Here is a 25629-nt window from a genome sequence, read left to right on the forward strand (position 1 = left end):
ATACATGTGTATTTATATATAAATATAAGCATGCATACAATATTTGACAGGAAGTGTTCAAAATTGTGTAAAACAGAATATAAACAATTTATTTCTTTGTAATTCAAATTAGAAATGAGGGTAAGCACCCATAACAATTCTTCTGTTATTTCTGCTACAGAAAATAACACATCAAAATGCTGATTGCATTTAATAAATATGGAGATATTGCAAGGAAAATTAAAACATTGGTTTCTTTTTCCTTTTTTTTTTTTTCCCCCAAAGACAGTTATGAATTTGAAACCAGAGAAGAAACAGAATTATTCTGACACATTACATATATATCTTGTGTTTTCAGAAGGTCATTGCCTACCTTCACCATTTTCTGTTACTGGTTTCTGTGGTTAAAATGTCACAATGGAACGAAGCTCACATGTTTAAATAAGGAATAAAAAAGGGGTTTGTGCATTTATGTTTCTATGTGTTTTCCCATTTAATTTTTCCTCAACAAATAATTTAATTTATCAAAAAGCTAAAAGTAAAACAAATGTAGTTTACCTGAAATGTTTAGCTCAGAGTAGAAATAGAAATATGGTAATAATGATCTTCAAATAAAGTGGGATACAGTAGGGCTCTATACTGGTACCTGTCCCAATTAACATCACTATCAAACATCTCCAGGAGACAATGGAGCATGGACTGAAATCAAGCTTGAAGGTAACACCGAGCTGCAGATTATGAGTCAATACATTGAAGGGTAGAGTCACCCAGAGTATCATAAAAAGGGTGGAAAAGTGCATCAACCAAATTTTATGAAAGGGCAAATGCAAAATCCAGCATTTGGATTGTGTGTGTTGTGGTATAATGAAAAAATTTATTTAAATATTTTGAAGTTTTAAAAAATTTCTTACCTGAAAAAACTAAAGATTTATGATTCCACATCCATATTGTGGTACAAACTCAAAAATACAGATCTCTGTGTGATTGTGGATAACTGTTTTAATGGGGAAAAAAAATGTTAGCAATAAGCTAGTTAATTTACAGAGAAGATAATCTAAATATAGTCCACTAACTACCAGAAATAGTTCTAATTTGAGAAAAAATTGGTGACATTTCCTTTAGGTTAATATTGCAGAACATGTTAACTTTTATTTTCCCTCATTTTTCTCAAATGAAGAAAAATATCTATATGGAAAGAACCCAAATCTCAGTTGATTGATTTATTTATTTTTATCCAATTCGGAAGCATTTATTCTGGTAATGCCAGATAATCTTTTATCACAGCAAGTCAGCAAAAAAGCATACCTTAAAATTATGTTTCTCAGGTCTGAGTATTCTAATTTTTGATCTATCCCATCTTTAGAAGTCTGCATTTAATCTCCCAAAGATCTTTGTTAGGATAAAACAAAACTTTGTATTCCAGGTAACTCCGTACCAAAATTGTTGATAAACTAGAATTTCGAAGTGTCTTCAGAAAATGTATTTTCTTTTTCCTACCTAAAACAGGTAGTATACTGTACTGCTTCTGAAATTAACTTGAACAGGTCAGCATACTTTATTACAGTACTTCATACTTAAATTACAATACCAAGTCCCTTATACTGAAGTGTATCCTAAAAACTTAGCAATGTCAATCCACTGACACTGGTTTGTATTATCTTTAATTTTCACCAAATGAATGATAGTGGTTGCTTTATGTCTAAAACTTTGTTAATAAGTGTGAACATTAGGATGGATCAGAAGACTGCAGTAATTATTTGGTTTGCCTTTACCAAGATTTATGTTAATTCCAAACATGATTCTGTCACATAATGTCAGAATTTAATTTAAAGAAAGGATTATACACAGATTAGCTGCCTTATTAAAAGAGAAGAAAAAAAAAAAAGAAAAAAAAAAAAAAAGAAAAGGAACCAGACACAGACACATGCCCAAATTTATGTATGAGATATCACATTGTGAAATTATTTTTATTAGCACTGCACAGGGTGTCCTATAAGATATACGAACTAGGTCCATTGTATTTAAATGCAATTTAAACAAGTCTACAAATAAATGAAGTAATTTATATTTTATAGATTACAAGAAACTAATAATCTTTGAACTGGATATAAATGATGAGAATAATTTGAGGAGAAAAAGTGAGGAGTATAATAAGGATGACATTGGCATGGCAAGTATGTTATTTGCTTAGTGATATGAGACTGATTTACTAAAATATACTTTGTGTTAAAATAATGGTCCTTAAAAGTATATAACAAGAAATAACTGTTAATGTAATTCTAGGGTAGGATTTTAAAGGGATTGTTGTGTGGTTTTGGCATATCTTTTGTATTAATTTCAGACTGTACACATATATTACTCTACATATGATCTCAGTTAAGGGTTTCATTTTCACGTCTCAATTCTTCAACATCACCTGTCATCTTTCAGTCTGTAGGAAAAGACCTTTCTGCTTTGGAGCTGCAAAATCAATGTTAGAAAGCAATGTACTCTTTAGATTCACTGACCTGTCCCATATCCAACTGAATTTCTTCTGAAAGCACTTGTGAGACTCAATCCTTTGGGGGACAATTACTAAAACTATATGAGTTGTCCCTTTAATTACTTTGTTTAAATTTTTAGCTTAGGTTTATGTGGAAGTGGAAGAAGAAGAAGAAGAAGAAGATTATTTCCAAGTTTTGAAAATTGTATCCTTAAATTTATCTTTAGTTCTCAGATGTAGATTTTTCTAATGCAGTTTTCTATGCCTCAACATTAATCCTATTTTAATTAACACTCTGTAAAACAATTTTTATTTTTTTCTTCGATTTCTGTTTTATTGTATTTGAAGCTTGTTTTATGTCAAATACTTAGAAAATCATAGCTGAGAGGGACTTAACTATTAAGATTGGTAATAGGATGGTGGCAGTATTTGTGATTAAATTATACAAAGGAAAGTGTCTAGCATAAATATGTAAAGATAAACAACACCAACTGTCCCAGCATTTCCTCATAGGAGCCATGTTCCATCCATCTGATCATTTTTACTAGTCTAATAAAAATGTAATTCTTCAGATATTTTTAAAGTAAAAATCCCCATGTTTTCTCACCTATTGTTCATTTCTCTTTTAACATAGGAAACAAAGGCAGAGTCAAATACCTAAAGTTAAAATTCAAGTAGAAAAAGTGTAGAGAATGGAAAATTCAAACATAAGTCAGGGGAAAATGAGCAAGTCTTCTTATTTGTTCATTTTATATATAAAAATTTTAATATGAATTCTCAGTTGTTTCTTTACCTGTGGTCGATGATGGACAGGACCTTCAGCCTTGATCTTTTCTATTAAAGGCTGGTGTGAATTTGCCAAACACTCACATAGGTAGAAGATTAAACTACAAGCTAGTCATTACTGGAAGAACTGTAACATCAGTTTGGGAGTTTTTTCCTTTTTTTTTTTTTTGTATTTTCCCCTTCTTTTTACACCCACAATCCTTGAAAATTTTCAGAATTATTTTGTTTTTACTTACAATGTGAGACTGTGAAGGAGACTGAAAGAGATGGGGTCTGCTTGGAAAAGAGTATCTGTAGTATGAACAGTCTGTATGATCACTATCAAAAATCTATAATGAGATTTTTGAGTTTCTTTATGAAGTTTTGGAGTTTGTTTTGCTTTGGTTTTTGTTTTGTTTTTGTTTGGTTGGTTTTTTCTGGTAAATACTGTGTGGAAGATCAGCTCTGATGCTGGAAGTCTTTATTTCTCTGGAAGCTCAGTTTTCTTGAATTGAGAATATAACTTTCTTCAGTCTTGAAAGCTGAAGTGACACAGATATTACCTCAGGTGAGTAACTCATACTAAAACTTGTCTCTTTGCAGACCTCACAGTACATCAGATTTGGAGGGCAGAAAACGATACGTAGGTTTCAAGTTTAGAGTGTCTGCTCTTGTATCCTTCCTTCCAAATGAAATTGGGTCAGACTGGATCTATTCAGGTTCCAAAAAAGGATTCCTTGATATTTAATGCCATTGCTTCTCTGGTTTAGGTTTCTGTAATAGTTGTCAGTACACATGTGCACATGTATGGATAGACTGCCTTAAAGGAGTCCTACTGCAGGAATAACTACCTTCCAGGCTGAAAGAAAATGGTACTATTCACTGACGTTAGTCACATTAAACAACACTACATAATGAAACACTAATTGAATGCCCTTTTTCATTGTGACTATAATTAGGACTTTGTGTGATGTTTTTCTTCCTACAATTAATAGGATCAGTTATAAGTGCAGTTTTGAAACAAACTATCTAAAACCTACTAGATGGCAATTATTCATGTGATTAGATAGAACTGAGAAAATAATTCCTATGATTTTAAAGACCTAAGGGTCCTTAAAAATTGGATCATAAAAAACCAGTTTAGATTAAATGCTTTGGATGCTTTATGGGAACACAGTGTATTAAAAGCAACTGATTAATGTTTCAAATTTTATTTCCATAAACAAAGTGTTACAGTATTTTGAAGATGAGGTGAGCCCAACTTCAATTCTGTAGTCTAAAGCAGAAAACTGCAGATTCATAAGGAGACTGACCTCTGATATCACAGAAAAGTGCTCTAGTGACTATGTATAGGTTAATGCTTTCTTCCAGTTTCTCTGAATATCAGTATTTTTACTCCTAAACTTGAGATTAATGTACTTAAAATTGAAAAAAAAATATTGCTGTGAATAATATCTTAAATTCCATTATATTCTTCTCCCTCTTAGTCTAAAGAAGAGAAAAAAAGTAATAATTTTGGAAAAAGAATTTTTTTTTTTTGCATTTTATCTGGCTAAATAAAATACTATTTTATTTTTTTCCTTGTTTTTATTTGTGGAAAGGCATTGTAAGCATTTTTTTGTTAGAAGATTGCAAACAATTTGCATGAGAGTAACACACATTTTAGACTGACATTCTTAAATATTCTGCTGAAGCAAATGTAAATGCAGTGTGCATATGAAAGAAAGAACATTCATGCTCACTGGTATATTTACTGTGTTATTTACCTAAGGTACTTGAAACTAATTCTTAGTTTCACTGTCTATCTAATATGCAAGTGAGTTATTCTCTAGCATTTCATATGAGCTCAGCTAGAATTAAAGCAAAGATAAAAAAATAAATGGCAAATGGAATTTGGAATATGATTTTATTTTAAAATTCTTGTTATATAACAACTGGCACTGTGACGTCATACCCATCATGTGTGTGTTGTCCCCAATCTGAAAGACTTCTCTGAATCTGACAGACTTACAGAGTTTATTTATGTTTCCCCTCAGTCTAATTTGGTTCAGCAGTACATCTTCCTCGCTTGTTGTGTATTGGTTCCTCAGGGGAAAAAAATCCTCCTTAGAGAAGTTTTTGTTTGTTATGCAGACTGTTATTCAATATATATATGAAAGATCACGTTTCCAATGCCTGATGTTGTAAGTCCCTTGTATTGAAAATATATTTTATTTAGCTAACACTATTTGTTATTTTCACTTAAAGGTTTGGGAGAGTTCTAAAAATTTTTTTTATCTCCCTTAAATGTCTTTAAATACAGACTAGCCATTACTTTCCCTTTCTTTCATGAGGTTTACTTAAAAATCATTTTCAAGTTAAACTAATCTCTAGTTGTGAAAAGGAAGCCTCACAAGCTTAGGAAGCTTAGAACCTTTTTACATGTAAAATTTATGTTTCTGGAAAGCTGGTGTATGTGTTTTACTTTTTTCCATTAGATTTCTCTGCCTCGTGTATGCTATTACTAAAAAGTACAGTTTAAGATATACTGTCATTCACTGACTAATAACTCATCTTTGTGATTTTCAATATGTCAAGACAAGAATAAAGCTTGGTAGAGGCGGAAGAGGCAGTGAGAATAGGCATTCCAAATGCCAAGTAGTTCAGCTTCGTTTTTGTAAATACATGATCTATAAAATGAGAAGGAAGTCACTGATTCTTCAAATGTAATTTTAATAATAATATTTTCTTGTTTGTAATTGTCAATTATGTCTAAAAGTTTCAATGAAAATTCCCTTTTGAATGTACACCAGTAAATATGTTAAGGCACCCTGTTGACTAATTGGACATATTTTATATAGTTGTATTTTACACTGTCACATAAAAGAGAAATTTATTATTAGGTATTACCTCTGTCTATAACAAAGATTAAAGACTGGAGGAAAAACAACTGCTGTCCATCAAGGATAGCCACAGCAAGTGTTCTTCCTTTCTGAAAGTACTTCAAAAGCAGCACCTCCCTTCCCTGCAATTCCCCATTTTTCTACCTGTACTATAATTTCCAAAGTAACATAAGGTATTTAAAAAAAAAAAAAGGATTTTTTTTCCATTAATGTTTATACCATTAATATTTCAGGCTGTCAGTCTGACAAATTCAGAAATAACTGGAGTATTAAAGGAACAAAGGAACTCTATATGCTTTCAAAATGTATGAGGGCTGTGAAGTTCTTTATATGAAAATAGCAGATCAATCTTACTTTATCTTATCTAACAGCAACAAAGGCAAAATAAAAAGCATGTGGCAAAGACATCTAACTTAGCAGTTTGCGAAAATTTAACCCTTTAGTAACTGTGTTAATCACATAAAATCTTTAAAGTAGTAAGAACAGTTTTAGGAAGACTTCTTGTGAAATTATGATTCACAATTTAAATTTATTCTTGCACACAACAAAAGAAAAGTTCTTGTTTGGCTTCAATTTAAACATTATGCTGCATGAATATTAATTATATTCCCTTAGAAAAAAAGAGTCAAGCTTAATAAATCAGATCATTAGATCTGATTAGTCATTTATCTTCCTTATGATAGCAACAAATACTTGATTTCTTTAAAAAAGACAATGTATACCTACAAGCATAAAGTACAACAATCTCAATAGGTGATGAAAACTACGATTTTTGAAACTAAAAGCAATGAAAAATATAGAAACATGGAATGGTTTGGGTTGGAAAAGACCTTTAAAGATCATCTAGTCCTCTCCCCCCACAGCAACACCTCAAGCTTAAAGCCTCATTCAATCTGACCTTGAACACTTCCGGTGATGGGGAATCCACAACTTCCCTGGGCAAATTGTTCTGGCATCTCATGACACTCATGATATTTTTTTTCCCTTATTTCCCTTATTTCAAGTCTAAATCTTCTCCAATGGATTAAAACTGTTGTCCCTTGTTGTGTCTCTACAGGCCCTGGTAAAAATTATCTGTATTTCTTATAAGGCCCCTTTATATACTGATGATTCTGTCATTCACTTAGTATCTTAGAATTATCTCAGAACTTCTTGGAGAGGTTACAACATAGAATCATAGAATATCCTGGTCCTACATATACAGGAGATTCTGAAGAGTTAGTTCTATTGGTTTAAAGCTTTACTTTGTATACTTTGATTACACTGATGTCCTAAAATGGTTAGCCAACTTCGGGATTGCTTCATGTTACTAATTAGAGAACTGACTGAGGTGAAGGAAAGATATAATGAGTTCTCTTGAGTATAGAAGTGTCATCCAAGCACACATGCACACACATGCACACACACAAAGAGTTTGGAAAATTTGTTCCTCAAATCCTTAAAGTTTTTGCAATTCCACTAGCATAAATTTTTATTCATTTTAGAAGCTATAAAATGAATGTAGATAGATGTCTACAATCCAAACCCTGAAATGGAATTTTTCTCACTTGATTTGTAATATATACATCAAAATGAAATTAATTATGCCACAAGCAATCTAGACAGTTAGCTGAGATCCCTCTTCTCCTATCATTTATGTTATGATTATACCATTATAAACCTGTTGAGACAGAGACATTTTCTTTTATGTTTGTACAACAGTAAGCACTTACAAGTCCTGAGGATAGAGACATAATCATAGTATAAATGACACAAAGAATGTGTTTCTAGGAATTATTTTGTATGTATACTTTTGAAACAATTTCTTTTTTATATGCACCTGTATAGGGTATGGGAAGAGCAGCTGCAGAAAAGATTAGAGGAGATTTTTGCAGGAATAATGTCTTCCAGTTCCAAAACAAATAAATTAATTGTTGTCAGGTATTTTATTAAAATATGAGAACATAAAGATTTATAGCACATATGAAAAGGGGTTTATATATAGTATATATAAAAAGGGTTTAGACATGGATTTTTTTTTAAATATTATTTCAATAATTATATTAATGGAACCATTTAGAAGTTAACTGAAACCATATTCATGCAGGTCTAAGTAGCAATAAATTATTTAGATTCGTCAAATCAAATAAAATGTTAGAGTTTGAATCTGGCATGTCATGTATTCTTTAAGCTTGGTATTAACAATTCTAAACATAAAATCACATGTACACAACTTATAAGGAAATGACAATATTTTCAAAAATGAGTGTGACAAATTAGGAAATTATGCAATTATTAAAAAGGATGCTTAGTAAAGTGAGTTTTAATTACTTTTTCAACCCACAATATACATGGTTTCATATTTAGTGAAGAAATATAGCATAGTGCCCACAAGTGGTTTAGCCATCTAATATTTAGGTATTGAGTTTTATCTAATCACCAGGACCCTTTCAGTTTTAGTGATTTTAGGGAGTATTGGACCGTGTATATTAATAGGCTACAAATAACTGGGGATGGATGGGAGTAGTGGATGGTGAGTAGAAGGCTGAATGTCCAGAACTGAGCTTCTGAACTCTAAAACAAAAGACTCCTACTTGATAACTGCAGTGGGTACAGGTTGGCTGTAAATTTTGCAACAGCTAAACAGTACTGTCTTGTACTGAATCTTCCATTTAATAACAGAAGAGACAAGGAACAGAGACAGCAACTGATGGTCTGCTAATGTATTGTGCTTCTGCATAAACACTGCTTAGACTGTGGAAGCCAGGGACTATAACCCACAAAAAAGAACTGATGCTAAAACCTCAGTTTCTGTAAAGAAAAAATGATCTTGGAGAAAAGAAGGAACCCTGGAAAGAAGACAACAATCTTGGTTGGAGGAAAGGTCTGGAAAGTGAGGGAAGATCACAGAGGTCAGTGAGCTGTGTGGAAACAAAACACAGGGAATGCCCACGGAGGAACCTTTGCCAGTGATGCCCAAGAGTGGCAGCTACGAGCAGCAGCATGTCATAGACCAATAAAATATTCTGCACAGCCTTCCCAGAGCATCAGAGATCTTTGTGTTGGGAAATGTAACGCTGTGGGCTAGAGAGTAAGCAAGCACATGAGCAACCTTGTGAGCTAATCAGGTAGTCTAAATACTCTTGACTCATTGGTTGTTTTCCAGACCCACAATCTTGGTTCACAGTCCAGATACCTGTTATCCAGATCCACTACTATTTGTCATTGATTCAGTTTGGCAATTAACAATGCCTGTAGGGTTCGTACCTATCTCCTGCACTGCTTTGATTAGCATCTGCAGCAGGACCATGCAATGACCATGATTTCTCAGGAGCTTTGATTTCCACCCTCAAACATTTCACTCTTCTGTCACCAGCATGGCAAGAACCCTGCTGATTAGACAGACTAGCCAGTTGTTATACAACACTATGGGTTGTCATTTATTCTATCTTGCCTGTGACACCCTCTTGAAGTGACTACCTTCTCCATTTGTTTAATGTAGAAGAACTGTCAAGAACATTTTGAAATATAAGTGTATTTACATAATGAATTACTCTTGTTTATACACATATAAATTCCTTCAAAGACTCTAATTCTTTTTCAAATATTTTCTACAAGCCTTGTTAACTCTTCCCATTATGTTTACCACCATCTCCACCAATTTTATTCTGTGGTGTAATGATTTCAAAGTAGAGAAACCAAAATTACTTGTTTGTGATTCTCCATATTTCCCTAGAGTCCTTGTTAAGTTATCATTGTAGTTGACAAGAAGTTGGCTACTAGCTTTTGTAACTTCCCTATTCCTAATAAAGAGATTCCTAGTTGAGTTCCTTCAGAATTCGTAGGTATATAGTATCTGTTTCTCTCAGTATGTGAATAGATGATAAAAAGCCAAATGAGACAGTACAAGTATTATTCATCTTCTTCATCCTCTTCTGGTATTCTCATCTAAGTCAGTTCCTCTGTTTCTTCTCTTTTGATGTGTTAACTTCTTTTCTTTTGTTCTCCCATAGTGACACTGATGTCAACAATTTTTTTAAAATTAATTGTTACTGAATCATCTAGTTTCCATTCAGACTCCCTAAGAAATTCTGGCTTCTGTTTTTCTCACAACAATTTTATTCAGCAGTATTTTATTCTCCTAGAAGTTTTCTCTCAAAATCTTTTCCTTGCATATCCCATATCAGGGATATTTTTTTGTTTGTTTGTTTGCTTGTTTTGTTTAGTCTTGGGCTCCTTTTATAATTTTGTGAGATTCAGAGGACAGAAAATGACCCTACAGAGCATTTTAAAATATCAGAAATAGGACAGCAATCAATCCATCATAAACACTTTTCAGAGACTCTAAATTTCTTTTTTGATACATTCTATGTAATCACTGTTAAGATGTAGGTTTGCTCTAGTTTAAGATTTGATGTTATTAAAGTGACATAAGAGAAAAGCATTAGCAAAGTAAATGTTTGACACATGAAGAAAGAGATGATAATAGAAATTCTTGAAGGAAAACCAGCTATTTCTAAAGAGAAGAAGACCTGGGTATGTTATGATTAATTTCATGCTTTGCCACTTTTCAATTCTTTCAAAGCTAGTGATAATAAGGAAAATTACTTCTTAGTCTGAGCAGCTGCTTAAATGAAACCAATAAAACCTAAATAGTCCAACTTTTATGTGTTAGTTAAATGTTCTTTTATCTATTAGAGCTAAAGTGGATAATGAAACTTTTTACTTAAGGGACTTATCAGTGAAAGTGGAAATTTTGATAATTTTACGTTACATGTCTAGAGTGTCAAAACAGCATATTAAAATGTTACTACCATGGTTAAGAGGGAGTCTTATGGGTTATGAATTAATACTGTCTAAGAGAACAAAAATGGAAGTAATAGATATTAATTTTTCTCTTCTTTTCAATTAGAGATAAAAGTGACTTTCTTTTTTGTTCGTAAGTGTCTCAAAACACATTCTAAGTGATCTAAGAAGAAAGATAGATAAGAACTTTGTAGTCTGTTTAGATAAGCAAAAATAGTTAGTGTTATATAATAAAGATCGTGATGGAGGCCTCAGGGTTAGACACTGATGATTGCAGAGAGATTCTTTTTTAAAGAATATAAGATTCAAAGGATGTTTTAAGCAAATATGTATGAAAATGACTGACAGGAACAGAATAACTTTTGATATCATTTGGCTGAAAGGAGGTGATGGATCTTGAAGTTAGAAGATAACTATAAAAGAGCACCAGGCACCATGTAGTGTGATTTGAATTAAGAAAAATTGAACATCTGTTTGCAAGGTAGAACATGGACTTTAGACTGTTCCTGCAACTTTCTAAGCATACATAAAAATGTCTCTTTCCTAAAGGGCTCTGAACTTAATGAACCAAGTTAAAAAAAGTGCAGGTAAGAGAAAAAATGAAAAGTAACTTTTATTATCTTACAGAGATTGTTGTGACAGAATAAAGAAAAAAGAAAATGTGGTCCTCAGGCTTTGTTCAGTTAGATAATTACTGAAATGCACTGCCTTTAAAAGGGTTGGTCTTGAAATTTGAGTCCTAAGACTTTGTCTACCTAGCCCTAAAATAGATCAGCTTTGTCTGTTATTCTAGGATGACTCTGGATATTGAACAATAGATATTTAAATGTGTTAAATTTTAAGTTCTAAATTAATTCTATTTCTTAGTAGATTGCAGTGTCTTCCTCACCATCATAAACATATATTATAGCAGTGGTTTTGACTACTCCAGCTTAGGCACTAAGTGATTAGTTTAACTTAAAAGAAAAGCAAAAACTGGGAAAACTTATCTTCCATTTTGATGGCATCAAGTGTAGAAATATTAGAAACATATTTCTCAAGAATTTTGGTGTCTGAGAGGAAATCAACCTACCAACCAAAGAATGTGAAGGAATACATGTTCAGTGTTGACTTTAATTATAAAAAATATACATATTAAAAGAAATATAATATTATGAGTAATATTGATATGCCGAATTGAAAAGAAACTTAATTTCAGAATTGAAAATATTTGTTATTTGTTATGAATTGCTGAAAGCACCAATGATAGCCTGCTGCTTTGGAGTGATTTTAAATTCATTTTACCTAAGTTATTTTTTAGTGAGCCTAATATCACTTTGGTGCAGATTTCAGTGTTTGGCACATGCTGAATTAGATACAGCAGCTTAAACTAATTTAAAAAATAGTGTTATAATGAACACTGCAATTAATATAGTACTTCATATTTATATTGTTAGTAAATACAATATTAATCTGAGTTCTATGTAATATTCTGTTCTCTAAAGTAAACCACATAACTTTATTTTGACTGTTTGAACAGTACTGCAAAAGGTGCCTGCAGGGATGGGTGAACCAGTGATTGTAGCTTTTTTTTTGTGCTACACACGCAAGAGATAACTGAAGATTCAATCTTCTCTTTCCCATCTCATTATGAGGAGGGGAAGAGGTGATGTGTATGTTTGTGGCCCTTGGATTCTCTTTCTCTGCTTCAGAAACACTTGAGAGTAGATATCTGCCTACAGCCATAAAAGCTATTAAAGAATTACAAAAGCTCAGATCAGCAGAAGCATTTTGCAGTTCAGCCAGGGTGTGCAGCCTGAGAACTGCAAATATCTTGGGTCTGCCGGTAAGAAGTAGTGCCTTTGGGAAGACATTCTAAAAATTGTGCAGGGGGTGTAGTCTGACACGCAGGTCAGGAAACAGAGGCTTACAATATGAATTCTAAGGTACATTTGAGTATTTTTCAGAAGTGACCTAAGCATTTAGGTACCTGAACTCTAAGTGCCAAAACCACTTTTCAGAGGACACAAACTCCTAACCCACTTAGAATGTCTCTGCATCAGCATTTTAGTTCAAATCAAGAGTGCACTTTGAAGTAAATCTCCCAGTCACCAACATTCCCCAAACCCCCCCTCTTGCTATCCTCCACATTGCAGAGCACAAACTTACCTGCTCAGGACTCCAAGAACCTATACATTGTGCTACTTAGTAATGCAAGGTTTGCCTTCACCTGGGCTGGTTGTAGCTTACTGCAACAGTTCTAGACCTCAACCAATTGATACCTGCCCTGCTGTAGTTGAAGCCCCGGGAGTGTAATATGTGGTGATGTTGTTCAACTCCTAAACTGTCACAGAGTAACAGGCAGTCAGTCTTTTCATTAGGCTCTCAGCAATTTTCCAGCTTAAGATGGGACACAGTGAGAAAAAGCAGTGCTAAAAACCCCTATAAAAGTAGCTCCCAGTGGCCTCAAGTCTGGAGAGTATGGAATCTTGGTCCTAGTTATGAAGTCATGATACAACGCATTCACTATAGACCTTCCCTCCCACTCTTGAAGCAAACTGCATCCATCAAGCCTCAGGTGACTGACAAACACTTGTTTTGCAGAATGTGTTCTGTGGTTGAAGAGCTGTGTCATCAGGTAAAGGAGTTATGTGAAGAAGGGAACAGCCTTTATAGTATTCAGGTGAGTGAACAAGAGAGAGACTGATTGTATTCAGAGATGCAAGTTGAATATAAATCAGCAGTGCCCTGGCAGCCAGGAGGGCTAACCATGTCCTGGGTGGCATCAGGTACAGCATTGCCAGCTGGTGGAGAGAGGGTATTGTCCCTCTCTGCTCTGCACTGGTGTGGCCTCTCCTGGAATACTGTGTGTAGTTTTGGGCACTGCAATATAAGAGAGATATTAAGTTGTTAGAGAGTGTCCAAAGCAGGGTAAGAAGATGGTTAAGGGCCTTGACAGTCTAAAACATACACATGCAAAGCTGCAACAGAGACACATTATGCATTTACAAATAGAAAAACAATCATCAGATTCACAGAATTTCAGCCAAAACTTGGCAGATTTTTTTGCTTATTCCTGGCAGTGTTGAATGTGTTCTAGTTCTTTTTTTTCTTTTTTCCTGTGTGTCTGAGGCCCAAAGCCAACACATACTACCACATATGGGGAATGCTTGGTACAACCAGATGTTAAGAGATGAATTCTTCTAGTGCTGGCATCTGGGTCTGGGTCTGCTCCCTTGGCACATTCATCTCTCTGTCTCCTTGATTGGTTCTGCTGCTGGCTGCTGTGACATCTGTTCAGCTGTCTGCAGGCTTGGTAAAATGCTGCTGTGTTTCTTTCTTTCTGGATGTCAGGTTTCTTTGATCCTCTCAGGAGAATGTATAATTTAAATTTTATTCCATTGTGTTAGTTAATAGGGCAAAGTATGGATTTGCTAAATGATCCCATACAGAGTGAAAGAACTCAATCCCCATGTCTCTATTTGTTCTGTGTGAAAATGTAGAAACTTGTTCTTGTATTTATATTTTCTTACATAATTTACATGTAGGTTTGTTTTTTTTTTTTTTTTAATAATTAGTAACGATACTATATCTGCTTTAAAGAAAAGGGTTTCTTAGACTTCATCCTTTTATAACAGGATCCTTCTAAACATCCATTCATTATTTAAACAATTTCTCTATAAACAAAATGGAATTACACAATATTTTAGTATTTACTGGCATATTATATTTGAACAGTTTAAATAGCTAAAAACTAGAGGAGAAAAGATCCATGGTGGGAGAAGGATGTGATGATACATTCAATAATTTCAGGTAGTTTGCTGCTAAACCTGGTTGTGATTAACACTATGTGATCCATTCCTGCAATCATCAACAGGCTTAGAATGTGTGAGGTTTTTATAGTCTTGAAGTGCATGAGCAAGTTAATATATGTTGTTGTACATGAAGTAGCAGTAAAGATTGTTTTTCAACCAAAAATTAACTGGATCCTGATCTCTTTTGACTATTTCTTTCAAATGCTGTATGTTTGTATAGTTCTCAGAATGAAAATCCCTTTCTTTTTTAAATGGGATTGTTTGTTCTGCATCTCACTGCATGTCAGAGCCAAAGAATAGTGTTACACGGCTTCTTGCCTTTGGAATCTGTGATCAGTTGAAAGATGTAGTGACACACTAGAGCCTCTTCAAAGACCCTGAGATTAGCTCAGCTGCTTACAACGTGGTGCTAATAACACTGAGGTAATGATTTTGATCCCTGTATGGGCCACGCACTTAAGAGTTGGATATGATGATCCTTGTTGGTCCTTTCCAACTCAGAGCATTCTGTGAAACAAACAAAAGCAATCTTTAGGGACAGGTCTCGTTGAAAGATCATAGGAGCTCCTTTTGGTGAAATATTACTTAACTACACACAAGAGCAAAGCAATTAGAAAGAGAAAGGTTAAAACAACAATTCTTAGTAGAGCTCAGTAATCCCTTTAAGAATTAGGTAGGTTTAATTTATGTTGAGTGTTTGAACTCTTCCGAGAATAGTTAATGTTTTCTTCTCATTGCTTTCTCAGTTACTGAAATTAAATGCTTTGTTTAACTTTGTTTAATAAAGAAGTTACTTTTGTATTTATTTACTGTGTAGGGTTGTGGGTTTTTTTCCTTTTAGTAAAAGGTACGTGTCCCTTCAAAATCAGTTTTGAATGTATTTTCTCTGTACTTAATTTTTTATATTATACTTTGCAAAAGACAGAAGAGTGGTTAACCTTAAAGGAGAATCATTTACCCAGTAAGAATGCCCTATACACTTTCCTTTCAGATTTCTGCCTAAAGTGGTAGAGTAGAAATAATGGTAATGTTTAACCGAATCCCAGAAACCTAGGTAATGTCATGAAAAAAATAAACAACCCTGAACTATTGATTTTAAGAATGAATTGGGAACTGGATGGGAGAACAAGTATCCTATTTTAGGAAGGGAAAAATTAATACAAAAGTGGAAGCATAACTCTGATGAGAATAGTAAAGAAATACTCAGAGGTTCACATTGTAGGCCATCTGCTATGGACGCTTAGACATCTACATACCGGTTTCATTCCTCATTCAACCTACAGAGAATGTGGCAACTAAGCTATTTATTCTTATTCTAGTTACTCTATTATTACTTTATATTACATTAACTGCACACTATCCACCCTGCACACTTAATCAGGTATGGGTCCTCTAAACCCCTGCATCATTAACTACTTACCAAAAAGTCATTATTATACGATCGCTGTTCAGTAGACTTTGTAAAATGAATTGGTTGTCTCAGGCAAATGTCCACAACTCAAAGAAATAGTGCTGCATTTGGTATTACTTTATTACTGAAAGAGTAAGCAAATAGAGTGGTACATCACCTGCTGAATTATATAGTGACTTGAAAAGGTATCCCTGCAGCTAAGCTTTATGTAGTGAAATGAGGCAATATGGTTTTTTTGCAGAAATTTCTAGGATTTTCTGTGTTCAGAACTGCCATTTTTTTACCACAGACTACAGACACATGGACATTACAGAAGAATTAAATTAGGTAAATACAGATGTAAAATGCATATTTTAGTCTTAGAGGTTTAAGGGTGAAGAATGCTGACAAACTGAACAAGTCCTGGAACATTATTAGTGGAACCCCACTGAACTTTGCAGACTGGTTAGAAATAACAAACACTGAGAAGAAAACAGTAAACATAATCTGGTATGCACTGAACATCTTTCCATGTCCAACTCCTAGCTGCAATATTTGAATGAGTTACTGTCTGAATAATTCACTCACAGATCCAGTTTCTTGTTGTAATTTAGTTTTCTATGAAGAAAATAAATGTGTATAATGTGTAAGTGAACTTGTATGCATTACTGGGAGTACAAATATATTTGCTAGAGAGCTACACAATTTTTTATGTGGGATAGAAAGAAAAAATTTTGTTCCTACAGAAAATATAGACCATGATCCTAAGGTAAGAATTATGAAGTTCATGTAAAGTGTATATTTCAGGAAAGCCTTTGCACGTCTTGGTGAGCTCTAGTTCAGACTAATATTTTGAGAATTAGTAGGGCTACTAGTATTGAAAATATCATTACTCATTAAAAACTGGGTAAAAAATAAATGCCATGAGTTATATATTTAGGAAAAAAATTAAAATAATAATGGAATTAAAAACCTAAACTACAGTTTAGTCTCTATATTTTATTCTTATTTTTGCAATCCATAGAAATTCAACATGAAACAGAAAAAAGAAATCAAATGAGAATACACAAAAAGTATTCAAAAATAGGGTCAAAATTCCCAAGAACAGTTGGTATTTAACAAATGATGATGCTACTTAAGTTTTATGTGGCCATTCATACAACAGGTTAATCAGAAACAATGCTATCCCATTATCCCATTACATATTGATGTCATGCCAACACATAATCATAGTATAATATGATGTGATGCTGAGAGTAAAGTATTAGTCAGCTTTTAAAGAGTAATACATTCCAAAACCGCTTCTGTGCTTACAAATTTCATCTACCTGTACAATTGCCAATGTCAAATGTACTAGGGAAGCTGTGAAGGAATCACACTGGAGTTAGCTCATCCTTTTATTTGTTTGTTGCATGATTCTTGAATCTGTTACTAAAACAGGAAATTAGATATCTCTAGGAAGAACAGTGTGACAGGCTTATCTGTCTGGCAGTTAAGTGTGCCTGAGAGGGTGCTCTAAACCAAAGTCTTAACTTAACAAAAATATATTTTCTCATGTAAGAAATATTGTCAAAGGTTGTTTTTCTCACTGGGTATTTGGTAAATGTTCTTTAAAAATTATAGGACTCCAGCACATTATCCTTTATTCCCCATTGTTCTCTTATAGACAGGAACACTGGCATCCATAAGGCTCAGGATGAAAATAGGACTGAAATATCATAATTTGTACTTTTGAATGAATGCACCTTTTGTTCTTTCTGTTATACTTCTGTGCACTGCCAACCTATACTTTTCACTGCATCATTGCAATTAATTGCAGCTACAATTTCTAATTCACATTATTTTGAAGCAGGTGCAGGACAGCACCTCTTGTACATCTGCAAATTGTGATAGAGATGTGAATTCTTTACTTATGTAAAGATGAGTATCTCAGTGTGTGAAGGAAGTGATAAAATTTGATTTTTGCACTACTTTATACTTGTTTGCTGAGTGCAGAGATCTCACAATACAGAAAAGGAATAAAACAAATAGAACTACAAAGAAGACATTAAATGCAACATCAGGGAATGAAATTGTTTCTACTTCAAAAGAAGTACCTATGATGAATGTGGCAATTACTGTGAACAGACAAGGCAACAAATGAAGGACTTGGAGAATGGTGCAGATAGACACTCATGACAGATGTTATAAGGATGCCAAGGGACAGATTGCCAGACAAGTAAGTCAGAGAAGACACTGACAAATATACTGCAAAGGACAACTTTTCAAAGAAGGTCAGAAAGGAAGAAAAATGAGCTTATATAATGTAAATCTATAACAAGTCTATGCTTAGCATCTAAACAATTACAGAGCAGTATACAAAATTATAGAGGAAAGCTACCATGTCAAATAAAAGACACTTGTATTCTTAAGGTGTTTCTTTGTCCCAAATAATTGCTCCCTCTGATAAACTCTACGCTACAAAATAACTTCACCTTTACAAAAGTGCTAGGGAAATCAATACCTTAGACATGCTTAACAGGATATGCGAAGAGGTACGTATCTCAGAATGAGGTTCAACAGATCCAGTGTGAAGCAATCTAAAACGAAAAGCAAAGACATTTTGAAGGCATGGTTTGGCAAAAAGAACAGAAAAAGAAGAGGTGTTTACGCATTTCATCTAAATAAGAAAAGTGCAAGGATCTGTGCTAAGGTTTTAGAGTTAAACTTTCTTGGAGCAACTAATGCAAGTTATATCTTTTCATTCCTCTGTCTTCCTCTCCACTTCTACATGTATGCTTATAAGCTATTATGCCACACATGTGCATGTACAGAAACATATAGAGTCTCCTGTAAACAAAGAAATCTGTGCCAGTCACCTGGGTAAAATGGAGTCTTGTGTTCAGAATTTCAGTTTGGTTTGGTTCAAAGGAGAAATTTGAACTAAGTCATCACATCCCAAGGCAAAGTTCTAAGCAGGGAAATATTGGATCATATGGGGGAACATTAAAGAAAAAGGTCTCCTTCCTAAGTATTTTGAAGGACAAAAAAGTAATGATCAATGTGAGAATAAGAGGTTGTCACGCTATGTTGCTCCATATCATCATAACCTGGACAGTTTCAGTTTGTCTTTTGGTCGATAAATATCAGAGAAAAAATAAAGCCATCATATTGGAAATTCTTATTTACATCCCCTAATTATGCACTTCTAAGGGGTGATTTCAGTAAAGGTGAAAAGAAAAACATTTAATAAGCCCCAAGTATTTTTTACAAAAGTATATGCACTAACTGAATGTGAATGTTCTGCATTTTTTGCTTCTTGTGTTGGCTAGCAAGTTGATTGGACTACTTGTCCATGCAAGTGACCAATGATTTGCATTTTTTTTTTTTTTAACTTCCTCTGTGTTATTCAACAGTGGCCAAAATAAGAGACATATTGAACATGTAGATGGTTGCTCAGATTTGTTTAGGCTGTAATGAAATGAACATACTCAGACCACTCCAGTCTAGTTGTTTGTCTGTAATATGAACAAAACCAGACTTCAATGAAAGATGATAGAGTATGAGAGATTTCTTACCTTCCTTATGCATTTTTTGCACATGAATATGTAAATGCATTAATTTCCTACATGAGAACTCTGGTTAACGAAATCTCTTCACCACATGAGAATAATTTCATAAATATTTGTGATGTATTTGGACACTATAGAATTAAAGACTGAAATGTAGAGCATCAGGATTAAGATCGCAAAGAAATTTGTAATGCTGACACTTATTAACTTGTCATTGCTTCATTTTGCAATATTCATATTTTACCATTTCAGTTTTCAGTTCAGTTCTTTTTTTATATGAATCATGCATTCCTATCTTTGAATATCTACATTTGCATTCATGTTTTGTAATTCTACAGCATGAAAAGAATCCCAAGAAATCACTGGGAAGTAAACAGAATACAAAAAAAGAAGAGAACAAGAGAGGTAAATCTAGAATCTCTTCCTTTTCTTTCTTCAGAGTTTATTTGCAAAATTCAGTTGTTTGAGCTGGTGAATTAGAGAATAGCTCTGCTACCAACTCAGACTTTCTTTTTCCTTCCTTGCTTCCTCCCTCCCTTCCTTCCTCCTTCCTGCCTTTTATCTCCCCTCCCTTCCCCTCCCCTCCCCTCCTCTCCCTCTCCCTCTTCTCTTTTTTCTTTTTTTCTCTTGTTGAAGTGATATCTGGGTATTTAATTGGCAGTGTTTGCCTTAAAAAAAAAAAAAAAAGTGGGGGAAACTATATTCTTACATATAAACAGTAAAACAGCATCTATAATATCCTACATAAGGAGTCATCTGCTGTTCACATGCAGTAAACAACTTCTTTTCATTCCCAAAGGTATTAAATGAGATGTAATTACATGAAGAGATAGTAAACCATTCTCTTTTTATTATTATATAATTGCAGATTCATAGAAAAAAGTTGTAAGGGACCCAAAAGGTTCACCGAGTCCAGCTCCCTGCTCCTTGAAGGATTACCTAAAATCAAATTATACAACTAAGAGCAGAGTCCTTGGTATTTTTGCATCCAGTCAATCTATCCAAGGATAAAATTTTTTTCTGTATATGATTTTATGTTTGTAAACACATAATCTGTGCTGAAATAAAACTGAGAAATCTGAATGAGTGGTTTATAGTTCTACAATATTAGCTTGTTGGGCATATCAGTTCTGAATTAATAAGTTGAACAGGAGCAGCATTGACTACCTGCTGGTTAACGTATTTATCAAGTATGACAAAATATTTTTAAAAATATGGTCAAAGGCTGAAAATTATTCTTAATCAACTGCATTCAAGTCAAGAATTTTCATTAGGCAGTTATGACAAGAACAGTACAAAAGTGAAAATCATTAAAGATTTATTTTTTTTTAAGGTGTGAAAAAAGTCAGCAAAAGTGCAGAAGTGATCTTGCAAGTATTAAAAACAAATATTTAGTTAGTAGATAAAATGTCAGTCTGAACAGAGAAGACAGTGAAAACACATTTCCCAGCTAAAACAAGCATAAAAGAAACAATTAGAAAATGTCATCATTGTCCTTTACCTATACAAAGCAAACGAGGAAAGATTTTTAATTATAGCCTTGATAAGCTGGTGAAATGAATGAGATTAAAATGAAACTATACCTGCTAGTGTAATATTTAGCAATCTTCACTGAGAATCTCAAAGTAAATATCAAAGCAGGTGAAGAAATCAAAGAAGTGTCTTCATTCTGGAAAAGGAAGTATTAATATACCACTATTTCTTTGAGTGCTATCAATCTTGTTTAACACAGCTGCATTTTGTTTTTTCTTTTTTTAGCTGAAAGTTGCAGCTCAGAAGTCTGTTTTTTATATTTTTGATTTGGAATATTCCCCAGTAGCATACTTCGTTCAGAAGACAAATTATTTTTTTAAATTAATCGTCTCTTTTGTCCTATATATTGATCATAATATCTCTAAATATATGAAGACTTTATACATTTCTAAAGGTTTGATATAATATTTAACTTTAGCCATTTTGACCATCAGTTGATATAAAATTCAAATAGTTGATTTGTTTTGTCAAGACCAACTAACAGTGACCATTTCTTTAATTATTATTCACAATATATTTTTAGAAATAAAAGCTGGCAATATTCCAATATATCCTTCCAGGACGACTTCTTCTGACACCATGATATTACAGGATTTTTAAAGATTGGAAGACCTTTTCTATTTAATGGTAAAGATCAGGTCTTTGGACTGATCACAGTAATATTTTCTCTTCATCACTCGGTATTTCTTGTTTGGTTTTGGTTATTTCGGCTGGTTTTTTTTATGTACTCTGAAGTTAAAGCTTTCAAAAGTTAAATACTGAAATGCTGGCTTGTTTATGCTGACAGTGCTAATCCTGTTAAATATAATCTTTTCAACTGGCCCTGGGAAATGTTAGTGAAGTTTTTCTTCATTTAAAATCCTGAAATTGCCCTGAGGCATCCTTTTAATTTTTATTTTTTCTTCATCCTACTGTGTCTCGTTACAGCCTGCAACTAGCAAGCATGCTTATAGTTAAATATTCACAATGATCCAAAAACCTAATAACCTGATAACCTTTATCTACATAATCATACTTACATGGTATCTGTTACATTTTAGGGAGTCTAAAAAGATCAGTGCCCTCCAAGAAGTGAGTTTGTGAAGAAAGATTGAGAAATACTCATACAATGGAACTTTATAGATGGTGTTGTCAAACTGTAGCAGATCCAAAGTTTAACTAATATTTTACAAGAAGCGTTCTTCTCCCTCAATTTTAATATTTGTTACAACAATGTAAAAACATCTTCCCACATGGTTCTGAGTGCTGAGTTAAAATGTTATTTCCGATGTGTTTGAGACTTGATTCAAGGAAAGCACCAGTTCAGATCATGGTTTACACATACTTTATTGAAAGTAAATTAGTAATTCAGTTAAATTTGGCTCAATCTTCTGGTCTAATCCTATCTCACCCAGCTCTAGGCACCCAGTAGCTGCACAGTGCCAACAGTGCCAACTAGCCACTTCCTTTTCATAGCCAGTAAAATCAGTTATATAATCTTAGTAACCCCAGAGGTAATGTTATGTGATGTAGGCCATCCCGTGTCAGTAGAAGTGCAGTTTGAAATTAGTGATATCCTCTGGTCATAGGAGACCAGAGCAAAGTTAGCAGATAGTGTAACAAAACAGTAACAGATCTGCAGAGTAAAACAGTTGACTCGAGTACCAGATGTCTCCAGGACATGTATTTCAGAGATTTCATGAGAAGAAAGCCCAAGCTGGGGCCAGTGGACTGAATGCCCATCAGTGGATGGAGCACTGTAGCTATGTTTAGGGAGTGCAGCTTCCCATGTAGTTTTACACAGCAGGAATTTCTACTGCTCTGAAACCACACATTGAAGTCATGGTGGTGATTGGGAGACTTGCTTAATAAGTGCATCCTGATCCAAACTAGAACACTAATGCATTATTAGGCTCTTTTAAGTAACAATAGGTATGTAATATATTTAGATGGCAAACCATCTTGCTTTTCTAGTTTGCTTTGCAGAGGTGGAAAGAGAGAAATGAAAACAAGACTTAATTACTTTGTATAAGGCAGAAGGTCTGAAAACTGTGGAGTGATACCAATATCCATTAACATCCAGTGGACATTATATTAACTCTGCAATTCAGTTCCCCTGAGTAGACAATAGTAAAAAGTCTTCATCTTTCAGTTTTATCTCCAGACTTATGAACCTAGATGTTAATTAAAAAGAATTGACATAATTTCACTTTACCGTGGCATCATTTGATTTAGTTACAAAATGAGCAAGAGTCCAGTAAATATAAGAACATACTCTTTTTATTCTTCAAAAATCCAGGAGATTGGACTTTCATAACTGAGGTATGAAATTTTTATAGACTGACAAGAGCAGAACAATAAAATCTTTTTAATATAAATTAACTATAAACAATTTGTTTTCAAATGCCTGTGCATTTATATGTAATCTTTTCTAAGTTAAATCCTTGTTTTTATGTATGCAGTAAAATGTTACTTTACTAAAACCTGCAAGGATAAAAAGCAAAATCTTGTAAAATCAGGTTTTATTTGATAGCTCAGAAAAATAAAAAATATTCTTTTGCAACTAAAACACAGAAGACAGTCTGAGGGTACTCCCTTTGCACTGGTGCTGGCATAACAAGGCCTCTGAGGATGCAGCTCTTTGCAATCACTGTTTTATTAAATGTCAGAAAGTGTAATGTTGAAGGCACACATTGAAGGCTCATGTAATGTAGCTTACCTTACATGCATAACCTTCACAAAAACATCTTCCAAATCCACTTGCTAAAAGATTTATGGCATCATGCAAGTTTTACACCAATAAGTGCACTAATGGCTTTCTTTGATGCATCCCACAGGACTCACGCTGTCTGGAAAAAGACCAAAGTATGGAGCAGCATGAAATCATCACAACTATAGGCTGATTGGTAGAAAAAAATATAGGGCAAAGAAGATAAAATATTAAAATATATGAAATTCTTAAGATTAAAAGAAGTTTAAAAACCTTTTACATTTTTTGGTTTTAACAAGCATTAAAGTTTACATATTAGGGGTCTTAGGAGTGGTATATATCTTGCTTGTAATTTAGTTCTATACATTTTCACAGTTATAAGTTATATATGCTTCTATTGACAGAGTAAATCAAAGGTCTGAAAGAACACACCTCAGTTACTGTAAAGTAATCTTAAAATGAAACTATTTTTGAAGCACCTGAAAGAATTAGGATCTCACATCTTCACTGATGTTCATTAGCAGTAGGGTGTCTTCTTCTAGAGGCTTATAAGATTTACAGCTATAATTATCAGATTCATTGTTAAGACACGTTAAAAATAAGTTATTTTAATTTGATTTGCATAAAATAAAAGTATTATTATAGAGGAGACATGAAATAAATCACTGTGATGACAAGGCTTGCTGGAGATGCAGGAGTTCTTGCTATTAATAAAAGGAAATGCTTCTGTGGCACTGAAATTAGGAAGTGTCATAGCTAAATGGCATTATGTCAAACAAAGAATGAAAAAATCTACAAAAATGATATTACGTTGAGGATAAATATCATTCACAATACTATCTGAAAGAAAACTTTGAAAAAATACAATTATTCAGAAGTTCTTTGACCTAAAATCAAGAAAACTATCTTTAGTTTAAACTTGGTATTACAAATTGGAGACAGGTCCTAACATTAACATATTTAACCTTAATATACAGTTTTATGGATGGTTTATTATCACGGGGGGGGTTGTCCCTGCGAACAGACCCTTGGGTACACTTTGTATAGGAGATGAGCACCCAGATAGGTGACCCACAAAATGGCGTTTATTAAAACAAGATGTCAGTTTATATACAGGGGAATATAGAAGAGTCTGGAACAAAGGAGAGATTCTTGCTAGGAACATCAAATCCTAAGAGTTCAGTGATAAGGGAAAATGGAGGGATTGGCCGTAGGGATATGTCCAGCCATATAGGGGAAGAGGATAGTTAGGGAGGAAGGGAAGGAGGGGTCTGGGGTACAATCAGGGGAATTCCACAGAGGTGTTTATGAGGCTGCGTTCTGTGACTGGGTCTCTAGGCAACCCCTCACAGCTGCAGTTGTCAGAGGACTTAAACTTCTTCCTCTGAGGTTTCTTCGCAGCTTTTCTGCATCTGTTTCCATTCTCTGTAGGCCTCCATTGCTCCACCCCTGACAGTTTATTATTATTATTTAACATTATTAACTCTTGAAAGACTCTTCTAGTTTTTCTTTCATTTGAAAAAAAAGTACTATACATACGTATAGTCCATGTAACTATTTGCCATGACACAGCACTGCACCAGAAAAATTAAAATGAGATATGAGATCTGCAAAAGAGTATTAGGAACCTAAACTGTGTGTTTGGTTGAAAACCACAAGTAGCCCTTGCTCTTGTCACTGCAACATAAATGTAGCCCTGGAATTTATTCGTAGATGCCTAACCCTAGGCTTCTACATAAGCAAATTTACATAATTCAAGTGTTGTCAAAAAGCTGCTGT

The 25629-nt window shown here is 33.8% G+C and overlaps 2 long non-coding RNA genes across 3 annotated transcripts in view; one reads left to right on the forward strand and one right to left on the reverse strand.

Moving 5' to 3' along the window:
- The window catches only part of LOC126649650 (uncharacterized), a 564626-nt gene that overhangs the window by 12182 nt on the left and 526815 nt on the right, over positions 1-25629 (reverse strand). The window lies entirely within an intron of this gene.
- On the forward strand, positions 3477-24068 carry LOC126649651 (uncharacterized). The gene is made up of 3 exons (XR_007631112.1): positions 3477-3794; positions 19967-20033; positions 23978-24068. It is a non-coding gene; the product is annotated as an uncharacterized LOC126649651 (long non-coding RNA).

The sequence above is a fragment of the Myiozetetes cayanensis genome, unplaced genomic scaffold (genome assembly GCF_022539395.1).
Source record: "Myiozetetes cayanensis isolate MyiCay16 unplaced genomic scaffold, myiCay2020 scf5-8, whole genome shotgun sequence".
In the NCBI taxonomy this organism is placed as follows: Eukaryota; Metazoa; Chordata; class Aves; order Passeriformes; family Tyrannidae; genus Myiozetetes; species Myiozetetes cayanensis.